Source organism: Felis catus, chromosome B3 (assembly GCF_018350175.1).
Source record: "Felis catus isolate Fca126 chromosome B3, F.catus_Fca126_mat1.0, whole genome shotgun sequence".
Lineage (NCBI taxonomy): Eukaryota > Metazoa > Chordata > Mammalia > Carnivora > Felidae > Felis > Felis catus.
In genome coordinates, this window is record NC_058373.1 from 80138974 (window position 1) to 80154380 (window position 15407).

At 36.2% G+C, this 15407-nt stretch overlaps 1 long non-coding RNA gene across 9 annotated transcripts in view; it reads left to right on the forward strand.

Moving 5' to 3' along the window:
* LOC111560863 overlaps positions 1 to 15407 on the forward strand; it is a 103538-nt gene that overhangs the window by 68074 nt on the left and 20057 nt on the right. For 3 of the 9 annotated variants that reach the window (XR_006599481.1, XR_006599480.1, XR_002743032.2), the window contains one exon: positions 9533 to 11434. This is a non-coding gene — a long non-coding RNA (uncharacterized LOC111560863). The other 6 variants (XR_002743031.2, XR_006599482.1, XR_006599485.1 and 3 more) reach the window with 5 other exon arrangements.

Here is a 15407-nt window from a genome sequence, read left to right on the forward strand (position 1 = left end):
TCCTTCCATGGTGACAACCATCAATGACATACCACTACTCCTGAATTGTGTGCTCCAATCTGCCTTCCACTATAGCATCTCTTTGTTACTATTGTGAAGTCTCTGGGTTTGCCTATTCTCCCTTGACTGACTTCTGCATACCTCCCTCAGGGACCAGGAAAATGTGCAATACCAGCAGGTTACTCTTGGTCTGGGAAATGCAAGTTTTGGTGGATTATCTCAGACTCTTTTCAGGCCCGACATAATCTTGTCATCATAGGCATTCTGTTGCTGCTATACCACACCAGGAGTATAAGGAATTCCAGGCCTTGTCATTTGCTGAGACACTTCCTAGAAGATAAGACATGCATCTTCATTGCTCAGGTTGCAAGGTATGTCAAAGGTTCGGTTCCTCTACCCTGAGAGTCTGCCTAAGGAGATGGCAGGAGGCAGGGTCCCTGCTCAGTGACCTGTAGATCCCTGCTTTTCTGTCTAACACCCCACTTTCTCTTACTCCATCCAAAGAAAATTTTTATTTTCCCCCTTCGGTAAGGGAATGGCAGGGGAGCGAGTAGGGAAACTATCTTGATAAATACTTTTCTTTATCTGTCATTTATACCAAGATCTTGGCCTTGAGTTCTTTTGGCAGGTACATGGCATCCTCAGCTATATGTAAAACCTCTTGCTTAATGTGGTAGAGAAGGATTACAGAGAAATTAATATCCAATCCCCATTTTTTTCTTCTGCTTTAAATCCCAAACATAAACATGACAATTTTCCAGGAAGGAGAAAAAGACAATATTATGTTCTCCATCACCAATGTGAAAATGCAACATGAGAGTTTACCTTTCTAGTTAAAATAAAGAAATATGAAGTGTACCTGGGTAGCTCAGTTGGTCAAGCATCTGACTTTTGATTTCAGCTCAGGTCATGATCCCAGGGTTGTGGGATCGAGCCCCACGTCGGGCTCTGCACCGAGCATTGAGCCTGCTTAAAATACTTTCTCTCTCTCTCTCTCCCTCTCCCCCCCTCTGCACTCTCCCCTGCTTGTGCACTTTCTCTAAAATAAAATTAATAAATTGATTAATGAAAAGAAATATGAAAGGGGGGGTGTGTTTTCTCTGATCCTTCTCTGATGTGATTCTTGATCACTTCAGGTTTTATTCTTTGCTCCTTTCTCTATATTTATCCATGGATTAAGTATCATTTATTAGTGACATCTCCCACCATTTTAGACAAAGTCAGACAAAATTAAAACCCTCCATAACCTGCTTCCCTAGGACTATGGCCTAGTTTTAATCTTCACTCCTTTCTCAGTATTCCTGCTGGAAGCCATCACATATTTAGATTGTTCTTCCAATCTCCACATTAATGGTTGATTTCTATAATATTCCTTTCAGAAAGGCAGCCTCATCATAACACTGGAAATAACTGTGTTTTCAGATGTTTCCCTAATTGTCTTTCATGCAATAATAAATATAATTAAAAGAATATTAATAAATTGCAGTAAATCCATTTTGAGTATTAAAATTTGTGGAATCAGTTTTCCTACCAATATTCTTCTTTGAGAATCACATTCAGAACTGCAAATGTTTATTTTTATTGAAGAAAGGTAGTTTGCTAAACATATTTAATATCAGGAATAAATATGAATTTGTGTGAGAGAGAATTGATTTAGTGCCAATCATGTGTCATTGTTTTAAAGGTAAATTAGAGAGCTGTTCCCAAAACAAATTTAAATAAAAACCTCTCTCTCTCTCTCTCTCTCTCTCAGACAAACATTTAAACGTAAATATGCAAGGCAAAAGATCCACTTTCATCTGGGTAAAATGTATGCTGAAAAAATTGTTAAGAATAAGACAACGTAATTCTATGCTAAGTGCCAAATGTTTGGTAGCAACAACAGAAAGTACTGACTGCAAGAATTTAAAGGAAGGGAGCACTCCAAGCTAAGACTGTCAGTCAATGAAGATTCCAAAACGGAGGCAGAATTTGAGGAGGGCTTTACAGGATACCAAGGATTGAGACAGTTGTAGAGGAAATGAGAAATGTTTTGGAATAGGGAGAGTGGCATTATCGTGGTGACCATACTTAGTTGTTTTCAAAAATAGAAAGTGAATACATCTCATTAGAATGGGTAGAATGAGAGCCCAAGAAAGGTAAAACTGGAAGAGCGATTGGGAACAGATCTGGAGGTCTTTAGATGGCGCATCAATGGGAACTTCAAAGGATACTATCTAAAAAGTGAAAAGACAACCCACATAAAGGGAGAAAATATTTGTAAATCATTTCTCCATTAAGCATCTAATATCAAGATATATAAAAAATTCTTACAACTCAACAATAAAAAGACAAATAGTTGAGTTAAAAACTGGGGAAAGTACTTGAATAGACATCTCTCCAAGTAAGATATACAAGTGACCAATAAGCACATGAAAAGATGCTCAATAGCATTAATCATCACGGAAATGTAAATCAAAACCACAATGAGATTCTACTTCACACTCACTAATATGGCTTTAATCAAAAAGATAAATAATAACATGTTAACAAGGATGTGAAGAACTCAGAACCATCCTACACTGCTGGTGGAAATGTAAGATGGGACACCCACTGTGGAAAACAGTTTAATCATATGTTAATCATACGTTTATGTTGCCATATGACCCAGCAATACCACATCTTGGTATATGCCCAAGAGAAATAAAAACATGTTCACACAAAAACTTGCACACAGACATTCACAACAGCATTATTTATAATGCCAAAAGATAGGAACAACCTAAACACCCACCAAGCAAAGAAAAAATACATAAAATGTAGTGTATTCATGCATTGGAATATTATTTATCCATAAAAAAGAATGAAGTACTGATAAATACCACAACATGAGTAAACCTTGTAAACATTATGCTAAGTGCAAGAAGCCAGACACAAAAAGCATACATTATAATATTCCATTTACATACAAAATGTTCAGGATAGGCAAACCCATAGAGACAGAAGGTAGATTCATGGTTGCGAGGAGCTGGGAAGAGGGGTGAATGGGGAGTGACTGTTAACCGGGATGGAGTTTTGATGGAAGGTGATGAAAATATTCTGAATCAGTTAGTGGGATGGTTGTACAATTCTAAGAATATACTGAAAACTGAATTGTATATTTTAAAATTGAGACTTTTGTGGTACATGAATTATATCTCAATAAGAAAGAAAATCTACATTAAGAAAAAATAAGGAACTGTATCTTTTAAACCTTAAGCAGCCACGGAATATTTTTGTGTAGGACAGCAACCTGTTCACATTTGCATTTTGATCTGTCTTGTCCCTTGACCTACAACAGTGTTTCTCACAGTAAAACAGTTTCTTTCTTTCCTTTTCCATGCAGCCTCCTTTTCCTGACCCAGTCTTGCTCCCTGACCCTTGCCATCTGGCACCCAGTTTCATCACATTATTAAAATTCTTCTCTTAAAAGTTACCAAAAAGTTTCTTGCTACTAATCTAGGAGGTAGATGCTTATTTGTGCTCAAGAAACTAAATCTTTTTGTTTTGTGGTAATGATAACCACATTTTCTGGTAATTCCCTGTTCCTCATCTCTCTGAACACCTTTTTCCCCCCTCCTGTCCCGTAAAGGAAAGATATCCCCCTCAAAGATGTATTTCTGATCCTTTTACCTTCTGGAGCTGTTGGTGATCTTATCCAACCCCTGATTTCTGTAGGACTTGAAACTCTCTGCCCCAGCATCTCTCCACAGCTCCGGTCCTTCATTCCTTACTGCTGGCTGCACCTGTCTACCTAAATAGACGGAAAAGTTTGCTCAGTCTCAATTTGACTTAAATGAAGCATACAAACTTTCTCTTATGTTTTCTCTATCTGTCACAATCTTAGTATCTTCACAATCACTCCAGCTCAAAAATCATAACATTTTTTCACTCTTTTTATCCAACCAGCTGCTAAGACCTATAGACTCCACATTCGTATCTCTCACTTCTATGCTTTATTCTTCATTCCCACTGAAAACAACCTAATCCAAGTATTCATTTTACACCTTGACTGGAATGTCCTACCTTATATCTATGTCATATTCATCCTTCAATACATGGTTCAAACACCACTATGTCCATAGTGCCTTCTCCAACTTCTCTATGGAGAAGTGACCTCTCGATCCTCTAAAGCTTTACCATGCTCTGTCTACATCCTCACAGTTACAGTAATTTGCATCAGATAAGGTAGAGAATATTAACTTCCCCACTACTGGAAGCTCCTGGAGTTAAGAAACATTGCCAGTAGGATATACTTTGCCATTTAAAATATCTACTACATTGCTTTGTACCCAATTAGTTCCTGAAGGAATTTAAGATAGCCAATGTTTTATACAAAATAAGCCTTCGATAACTTTTTGTTCACTGAACAAATGTTCACATAATCTTTTATTTTTTATAAGAACTTCTCTTAGGTATCACTGATCATTTGCAGCCAGAATTAAGAAGATAAAAAAAAAATACTTATCACAGACAGGTCCCCAGCTTACTTATGTCCCACACATGCAAATAGGACCTCATCTAGACTAAAATAGGAATTCCCCTTCCCTCTGCTGTTACTGCTACCACAAAGTTTTTATCCCTTCAGAGGGAGAAAACCACTGCCACTGCACCTCCCCCCCCCCCCCCACTTTCTGCCATGCACAGGGGATTGGTGAAGATGAGGTCAGAACTTTAGGCCCCTGGGGGGTATCATTTCCCCCAGCCATTTCCTATCATCCCTATCACCCTGGGCATCTCAGCCCCCTGACTCCCATTCCAGTCCCATAGCCATGCTCATTCAACACCCTATCCTGCTAAAAATTCTTCTCTGGCCACAGGAACCACCACTGGTGCCTTCAGTCCCCAACACTCCAAGTCCTGTGGTTGCAGACTAGGAAGGGCTCTGACTTAGGATGGGGAGAATGACCTGCCCTGACATTTTAGGGCACTCTGAATAAATTTTCTCATAGATATATTATTGAAGATAATAATTACCTTCACATGTCAACCAAGAAACTCCATAACCACTTTTTACAATGTTTTCATGGAAAAATGGCTTCTGAGTTTTAAATTCAGGAAACAGTGCCTTAGGCTCTTTTGGACAAAGCGAACAAATATTTTGGGTGAAACCCAAGTAGGTACTTGATTTTCCAACTAACTTAAATGTGTGAACTTTTAAAAGTGAAATCATTCAAGGTTTTAATATTTAACATGATGAGAACTTTTTAGGCACCCTTCAATCTGCTTTAGATTTCTCTACATCACCTTAGGAAGATGTTATACTGCTGACAACTAGGTGTGATTTTGTCACATCAAAATACATATACACCTGCGCTTCAGACAAAAAGGTGATTGTGAATAAGGCTCACAGTTCGAAGGTACAGCAGGATGGTATAGAGCAGACGGTTTGATAATGAGAAATTATAGTTTCCTGCAATTCTTGAGGACTGAAGGGAGGGAATTACTTGCTTTATGCTGGCAGCAATTTCCTTAAACCCTGTGAGATGGCATAGCTCAAGCTGTTGCAAATGTAGACAGAGTAGCTACCAGCCACAGCTCTTGGTTGGAGCAAGATTCCCTGAGGCATGAAATACATTGAAAAGCCTTTCTAAATAGGATTGATCACTTAATTTGACTGTTTTAGAGAAAATCCTACATAGTCTTCAATTTCTAGCATTTGTTCACAGCTTCTGGAAGCTTATAAATTATTTCTACCATATATGTGGGTATATACATTCATATATATTTTAATTAGGTACTCTAATCATAGAGATCATCATCAATATACGGTATTAAAAGTGTTAGACATTAGTTACAGAATATTCCTTTAGCTTGGCTTTCACAATATGGTACCATCAATACCAAGCTCTTCCTCTGAAAGAAAAAATTAAGTCTTTAGATGCATGTTGGTGTCTTTTTTTTGCAAGATGGGTGTGGTGACATCAACCATTGCCACTAGTCCTCAAAACAGAGCAACCAGCAGCACAAAGAGGATCATCATGTTTAAAAACAGAGAAGCTGGTATCTGTTTTGTTAACCGCACACTTCATTTCGAGGGGTTAACTTTTGCCTCTCACTTATACTTTCTCTTTCATGAATGAGCAATTAATTACTTAGCCGCTGTCGCTGTTTCAGAGCTTCAGTTTACAATAGCCTTTTGTTTTCTTGCACACTAAAGAGCTTTGAAGGATTTCAATCTTCAAAAACACAGAGCACTTTCTTTCTCTTTATTTCTGAACACAAAAAAAAGTGTCTATTCTTATGTATATTTAATAACAGTCTTCAAAAAAGAGCCTTATTGTGCACCTTAACATGATCTGATTGATTCTTGCAGCTAAGTCAAAGGAACACATACAAATCTTAGCTCTGGGAAACATTTTCTATTTGAGAATTTTAAAGTGTAAACTTTATAATAAAGTAGGGGAGAACATGTAAATATGTTGTATTTCATTTTAAATACAGTTAAGCACAGTTTAAACACAGCCAACTCTTTCCAGATGATAATGTGACTTGGATAATGAAGTGCTTCGTCTTAAGTCACAGAAAGTTCAGTGCTGTTGCAGCTTACAATTACAGGGGGAGCTCTGTATGTCCTTATTTAAATATGTTTATCTCTTGACAACAAGGAGATGCATGTATTTATGTATACACATATATACAGTCTTCACAGGCAGAGGAAAATAAAAGACTGAGGCATTATCTGATAGAATTACTGTCTGTTGATAATACCTGAGACGTAAGTCCCTCATATCCCTCTTTTATTTTTTTGAATATATGAAATTTATTGTCAAATTGGTTTCCATACAACACCCAAGTCTCATCCCAAAAGATGCCCTCTTCAATGCCCATCACCTACCCCCCCCCACCCCCCATCAACCCTCAGTTTGTTCTCAGTTTTCCCTCTTTTATTTCTTAAAAACAGATGTGGGTAAGACAATGAATCTGGCTAGGATAATAAAACTTCCATCCATTTTGAATGTATTTTTGTGTAGGGTGTAAGAAAGTGGTCCAGTTTCATTCTTCCGCATGTTGCTGTCCAGTTTTGAGCACTGGGTGTTAACATGTAAGCGATGAATCACTAAACTCTACTCGTGAAGCCAATATTACACTATATGTTAACTAACTAGAATTTGAATAAAAACTTGAAACAAAAATAAATAAAAATAAATAAAAGCTCAGATAACAGCAATTTTCTGCAATAAAGTATTTTTTAGTTGTTAAAAAAAAACCTTCCATTATCTAGAATGGTTATGGAATTGAAATGTTAATTTAATAGTCTGATTAATTCAGCATTAAGTAGTACATACTTTCTCCTTTAACCCATGAAATTAAAAATGCAAATAATTCAGTTAAATATATAAAACAATTTCTATCCCTGGTAAAGATGAGCTGAACTTGGAATATACCTTTGTCTTGATATTAAAAAAAAAATTCTAGTCCTGACACAAGTTTACTGATTATCAATCACTTCTTTCTCATAATATTGCTGAGATCCCATGAGTGAACACACACATGCACATCAGTTAACAGAGGGCTCTAAGTAGTTAAATTCCAGAAAATTGAGAATATACCATAAGTATCTCAGCTTCTTACTTCATTTTATATTTTACAAATACAGTATTTTGCATTTAAAAATTTTTTAAGTATTTGGGTTTTTTTTAATTTTTTTAAGTTTGTTTATTTGTTTTGAGAGAGAGAGAGAGAGCAGGGGAGGGGCAGTAAGAGAGGGAAAGAGAGAATCCCAAGCAGGCTCAGTACTGACAGCACGGAGCCTGATGTGGGGCTCAAACTCACAAACTGTGACATCATGACCTGAGCAGAAACCAAGAGTCAGACATTTAACTGACTGAGCCACCCAGGCACCCCTGAATTTTTAAATGTTAATATCTTCCTGGCCCACTAGAGAGCTTAATAAAGCATACTCCCAGCATTTATGTCAAAATCTTGTACAGAGTAAGACAGCAAGGCCAGGTATATACTGACCTGACAACCCATTATGCGATCACCTCTTGGCTCTGGTGGTCAGATACAATTTGCACTCTGGTAGTCGAGGTGACCACTGATGATGTCCTCCTGGGCTTGGACATATCCTTTTTCATCATCCTTCATTCAGTCAAACAGGGTTCAGAGTCAGAGTCATTCTACTAAGCGAGGCCCTTGGAGAATATCAGGAATCCAGTTAGGTTAGACTGACAAGAACCCAATTCTTTATAATTACCTCTCTGTACCACCATGGCATTTAGCGCCACCAATGGAGACAGGTGGAATTCAGGTGATCAAGAACTTCTCCACTGTGGGAGACCAGGATGATTTGGTTAATTCTGGCTACATTATCAGCTTTCCAATTTTGTAATTCTATCTTAATATGACTACATTGAAACATATATAACGTATAATGAACTGTTTGAAAATATTTCATGTTTTGGCTTAAATTATCTCTAGGACACACCATCCCTAGTGCAATTTTGAATATCTGAATATGTTATCCTATTATGTGGCCATAGTATAATTTATTTAACCAAGCCCCTGATGCTGAAAATTAAGATATTTTCATTTTAACATTAAAACACCACTCTGCCATAACTATCCATGCAGTTGTACTCATGAAAGGATAAAGCTCAGTGGTTAAGGGCATAAATTTTGGTGCCCAGCAGAGGGAGATTTGGGTCCTGTCACTTTCTAATGGTGTAATTTTGGATAAATCTCTTAATATCTCAAAGCTTTAGTTCTTTCATCTGTAAAAGGAAGATAATTTGACCTAATTCCTAGGGATTTTAAGAGCATCCAATGAGGAAGTACATGTGAATTCATGGTAAATAAATTAGTTTGCTCTTAAGTAGCTACCTATTTATTTCCTTAAGATGAATTTATAGCGGTACCTGAGTAGCTTGGTTAGTTAAACATCTGACTCTTGGTTTCAACTCAGGTCATGATCTCACAGTTTGTGAGATGGAGCCCTGCATCAGGCTCTATGCTGACAGCACAGAACCTGCTTGGGATTCTGTCTCTCCCTCTCCTCTCTGCTTCTCTCTCTCTCTTTCAAAATAAATAAATAAACTTGAAAAAAGATGAATTTATAGACATGAAATTATATTGTTAATGTACATTTTTAAGGGCCTTGACCCATGTTACCTAATTGCCCTCATAGTATACAACTCCCAATAGCAATATCACATTATGCTGTAATAAGGTATGTGTTGGTTTGTATCTAGAATCATCAATAGGAGTTCTAGGTCTCGTTTCATGTGGGTACCTATCACAGGGACATATACACAGCACATGCTCCAATCATTGTTTGTTTAGTGAATATCTATACCTTTCCTTCTGATATGAATAAGCACATCTGGTTTGTTTGTTTGTTTGTTTGTTTGTTTTAAACAGCACCACCTTTTCAGAGACAAGGCCCTCCTTGTCATCAATTCTGGAGGTCACCACTGCAGGCAAATAGAACAAGTGAGCTTCACAGTCAATGACAGTGGTTCTCATCTAGGGAACGTATTTTAAAATGCAGATTTCTGTGTTCTGTTTGCAGAGATTCTGATTCAGGAAGTTCCATTTGTGGCCCAGGAATCTAATCTTTATTTACCACTTTCCAACCAACACCATTCCTGACACAGGTAGTGTATGTGTTCTATCCTGATAACCACTGATCTCTATAGTCTTTGCCTCACAATGCCAGAGTTCTTTAGGTTCCTTCCAATCCTGTGACTCTATAATGTATTTTTTAAAGGCATCACCAATCAAAACAAGCTCAGAGGCCTTATAACTTATCCATAATATTTGATAATTATTAAAAGATGCATTGTTGCTAAACTAGCCAGGCTTTCTGCTGATTTGGGGGAAGAACAAGTGAAACAAAGACAAATAGTTTATCTTGGTACCTGCCCACACATGCCAAATTCCATCCTGGTATCTATTCCCCGCATGGTAGGAACCGAGTTGGTCTGCTTCATTTTGACCAAAAGTAAACATTATGTTATCACTCCATATCATTCTCCTTGATCCAAATGCCCACAGAGGGGCTGGAAGTGGCCTCCAAAGAGGGTACCAACATGAAAACCCATGAAGGCAGAGCTACACAGCTTTCCTGTCTCTTGCTGTCCTTAGTGAGTAGCCCAAAACCAACAGACCCAAGTGAAGGTTTGAAGAAGGTGGCCCTCAGAAAGTTCTTCAAGGAAAAGTCGAGGGTCACCAGCAAATTTAGCAACTGAGACCTAGAAGCCAATGCTCCTGAGAAAAGAGCATTCAAAGTGAAAAAGACAAATGATACTAGTAAAGAGCCTCTCTTAAGCTTGATTTCATGTAGTTTTGGCTTTGTGTAGTTCTTGGTACATCTATATCCAGCTTTTCTCAGAATGGTTCCCAATTACCCACCTACCCCGAGCCTCAGATAAGAAAACAAATGCTATCATACATCACTTTTCTCTTCTTATATAAAATAAAGATAGGGTTGTTAGGAGGATTACATTTGATGACTTAGCAGAATGCCTGTTACATAATACAGGTGGTCAGTCATTTTCCTTCTCTCTTTCTCTCTACCTTCACCCATCCTCACTCCCAAATCTGTCCTTCTGTATCTAAATAAGACTGCTAGTTCACATATCTCTATGTCTTACTTTTTAAGTAACCCACAAGAATTTGTTCAAAACATCATTACATACCAGCATATTCATTATGGACTTTATAATAAAAATATAACTCATGATTTATAACCTCAATCAATTTATAATCTGATAGGAAAGAGAAAACGAACATGCATATAGCAACTGGAGGACAAATAAAATTTTATTAAATGTTATTTATTAAGTAATTTAATTTATTACTTAATTTATTAAAACTTAATTTATTAAAAATTATCTGCTGGATCATCAATAAGTATGGTAGCAATTCAAAGAAAGGAGAAAGCTATGGGTCTGAATTTCCAAAGAAAGCTTCAAGGAATAGTCAGAGTTTAATCTTGGCTCTGAAATAAAAACATCTATACGTTACTTACTATGTGTCAGTTACTATACTAAATAGAGATAGGTTTATCTTTTATCTCTATCATTACTCTCTTCCTCTTTATGAAAGAACAATTCAGTTTGCATAGAGGCAAGGACATTACAGATGTGAGGAATGGGAAAAGAAGCAACTGAGACAAGAGAAATGTAGGGATTTGTTTCATGCATTTTTCAAGCAACACCACTGTCCAAATAAGCCCTTTTGCACTCCAGCATACCAGGCTTTATCTGTACTTTCCCACACAAGTCAATTATAGCCTGGACCATACTTCCTACACAATTCAAGTTCTCATCATTTATTGATAAAATAGCCCATGGCATTAAAAAAAAAAAAGTCTTCCATGCAAAATCATGGCAAATTACATGAGGAATAGGAATATTTTATTCTTGGGGCACCCGGGTGGATCAGTTGGTTAAATGTCTGACTCTTAATTTCTGCTCAGGTCATGATCTTATGGTTCATGGGCTCGAGCCCTGCATCTGGCTCTGTACTGACAGAGTGAAACCTGCTTGGGATTCTCTCTCTCCCTTTTTCTGCCCCCCACCCCAGCTCCCTCTGACTCTCTCTGAAAATAAATAAATAAACTTAATTATAAAACTTAAATTTAAAAAAAAGAGTATTTTATTCTTTAAGTTGTAGCCATAGAATTAACCTGACTTTCCTTGAACAATGAAAATGTTGCCAGGAAGAAATGATGCAATCTGAGGTAGTGGAAAGTATAGGGACTTTGTGACAGGTCACCAGAATTAGAATTCCTCCATTCCCTCCATCCCTGCCACTTGCTATATGACCATGGATAAATAATTTAGTCTGAGTTTGTTTGTGTGTTAATTGAAGCTATAAAAATAATACCTGTAGTAGAAAATTTTTGTGAGGATTAAAGGAAATAATCTAGTTGAATGCCTTTTGGAAATCGAAACGATTACAGAAATATTATTTTCATTATTATTATTACTGCTTTTATTATCATTTGCTGAACTAGGTATTGTTACATCAGGTGAATAAATTTAAGTTTGCTTAGAAGTAAATGATTCCTATAAAATATATGCTTGGTCTCCCTTCAGGCGTACTAAACTTCAGCTCTGTAATATAAGCATTTAACTGTCTTTTCCACATAAAACTTATTTGTGACTCACACAGATTCCTTTGCCTTATGAGGATGTTCAAAACACCTCTATCTATTCTAGAAAATAAAATTTCTGAAGTTGTTGCTTTTTTCTCCAAGCCTAAGTGCATTTTTCATTTACCAAAGAAAGATGAGACAGCCAGAAGAATTGGTCTATTGCTGCCTCTTTAAAAGACTCTCTCTCTTCTTTCCATCGTTCCTGGCTTGTATTGAAACCAGATGGTAAAACCAAGACTGGAACATCCTTTGGTGTCCAGAAGGAGGCCAGTCTGGCCAAAGCATTGTCATTCTTGTCAGCAACCAGAGTCAAAAACATTTTTATAGTTAATCATCAGGAGTGCCTACTGGCTCTAACAGCCATGTATGCAGTATTTGTCAGCATGAAGGTTCTATCCACACCACAGATGACGCCATGTCGGCAAGAAATGTGTTTCGATATCCTTTAGCAATGAGCTGAGCAAATTTTCATGGCTGACTCCCAAAGCAAACAATGATATAAAATTTAGTGCCGGACTTCTTTTTCACCAAATTGTGTGGATACTAGTATCTTTCATTTATAAAACCTAACTCCTTCACAGCAAGTCTGCCCTGGAATACTCTTTAAAATATGGAAAGTTAAAGAACTGCAGCAAATTACTACAAATATTTTTAAAGAAATTAACCCACCCTAAAATGAACTTTCATTTCCAAAGATGGAGAGTTGCAGTCTTCGACTCTGAGGAATCAGAGTAATTTCATGGATGAGGGCCCACCAATAAAATCCTGTCTCTACCTATATTCAGTAATTAATTATAGCAAGGAGGCAGAGAATATGAAAATAGCATAATTAGAGTAAATGCAGTATTCTTTGGAGCTCAAATAGAGAAGTTTTGGTGGCCACAGGAAAGGAATACTAACATTGTAAAACATGGCAAGGGCATAAGTTTATTAGGTCTTATATATAGCTGATGGAAGCTATTCATTTTTCAAGTACTATAGAAAAGGAAATCCAGATATCTGGAGAAGGACATTCAAAAACAGCTTCTCCACTTTACAGTTGAGGCTTGTCACCATATCAGAGGGACTCAGATGAATATTTCATGTGAAAGGTTCAAGTAGAAAAATTTGAAGGAGATGCCTAGAGCAGCAGAACTAAATTACGGTTACATATTACAGTATTGCAAGAGGATCTAACATAGGTCTGACTTTATTCTATAATGAAACTGTCTATGTGTAATCAGCAAAACAGTGTTCAGGGCACAAACCATACAAGTTTCAGGTTGTAACTGATGAATGCTTGTAGAAACCAGAATCCTGTAATACTGACGTTACTCTCCCTACCATGATATATATATCCATAGTGTTTGTAATTCATAATTTTTGCACAAAACAAAATAAAAATTTGTTGTGCTAACCCTAATATTCCTCAGCTAGTGAAAGTTAAGATCCTTAATGAAATGCATATTTATTTACTTTGGATTGATAACATTTGAAATATGATGACCAATGTCTTTTTCTTTAAAAGTGCTTCCAAAATTATCTAAGATATGTATGTGTAGGATGATTTGGTTTGGTTTGGTTTCTCTCCTTTTGAAATTAAGACTGACTATCTTCCCATAGATAAACCCAGGTTTATCATCAGTAGTGCTCTGTTATTTTTGAATTAACACTGAGAATATTAATATGGTACAATAGCCATTAAAAGGGACAGAGGAAATTTTAAATAGACAGTAGTTAAAAATCATTAAGACTAAAAGATTAGCATGTGCTATTTTAAAAGAGTAACAATTAAAAAAAATATTTTAGAGAAAGAAAAAATCTGAGAAATTTAGTCAGAGTTTTTGGTTTATATACTGTTATGTTATTCCTTGTCATCCCATGGTAAAGCATAAGAAAAATAATGTATCACATCTTTAAAAAGATAGCAGTAATGTAGGAGACAGTACATGGATTTCTTTCCAAGAGCTCACTGACTAATTTAAATGTCTTTTGATTGGCCAATCATTTTCATTCCCAAGCAGAAATGATTGGAAACAAGCTTTCTCCAACCCCCCACTTTAGTTGTTAACTGAGCCAATCGTTAAAAAGACCAGTTTTGAACCTACAGAGTAAATAGGTTCATACATTTAAAGAAACGTGGCTTTCTAACTGCCCTTTGTTAGATTAGAGATGCTTTATTTCATTCCTCAAGGAAAAGTTACTTGTTTTGCTTTCTGAAACATAAAGTGAGCTGCAAACAGCTTTACAATAAATTAAAATGTTCTGAAAAGAATCCTAATACTGAAAGATATCTCTACTCATTAACCAAGGAGCTACTCATTCTGAATGATAAAAGTTGTATTAGGTTAAAAAGTATTCTTCAGAAAGGAGTTTCAGGATTCTGACCTTCTTTTACTTCGTTATTATATAAAAAGGGAGCTTGAAATCATCTAGAAATAATAAAAAAAAATTTAAGCAAGGCCCCTGATACCAATTTTCTCTTCACATTTATATTAAGAAGCTAATAAAATATAGATTAAATAAAGCCAGAGGATCCATATAAGCCCTCACTTGTTATGTAAGGGGCCAGACCTTATGTAATATGCATTTTCTTACTAATTCTTCAAATTCTGAATGCTTTGTGTGATACCAAGGAATACTGAATACAAGGGATGTTTAATGTTTTTATAATACATATGCATTTGCATATGCACGGAGCATATGAGCTACTTTTGTCAGTAGTTTGGTGACATCTAGTGGAAATAGTGATTTGTAACCTACAATAAAGTTCAAATCCCATAGCAAAAGGGAATGGTTTGGGGATCAAGAACATGGATAAACAATTGAAAACATTTCCCTACCTTCTGTCCTAAGTAACAAAAATGAGCACATTTAGGTAATATTTCTGAGGAAAAGTAACTTAACATCCATGTCAATTACATTAAAAAAAAATTTCTGATCAGAAAATACATGGTCTTGGCAAAAAATTTAGAATATAAACATACAAGAAAACAAAAATTATCCATAATCCTTCCACCCCCCCCAAAAAAAAAACACTCATTGATATAGTGTGCCTTTTTCTCTAAGCTTATATATATATTTGTTTTTTTACTAAATTTGGAGTTCCTGGATATACAATTTTATATTCTAATTTTTTCACATTGTGTGAGCCTTTTTATCACATAAAATGTTTATGAGCATGTTATCATATAAAAAATAATTTTAATTATGAGAAACAGAGAACATTAATATTTTTTTATTTTCAGAGTAGGATACAACAAGCGTATAATTTTGTGAATTCTGTGAGGATCCAGGAATGATA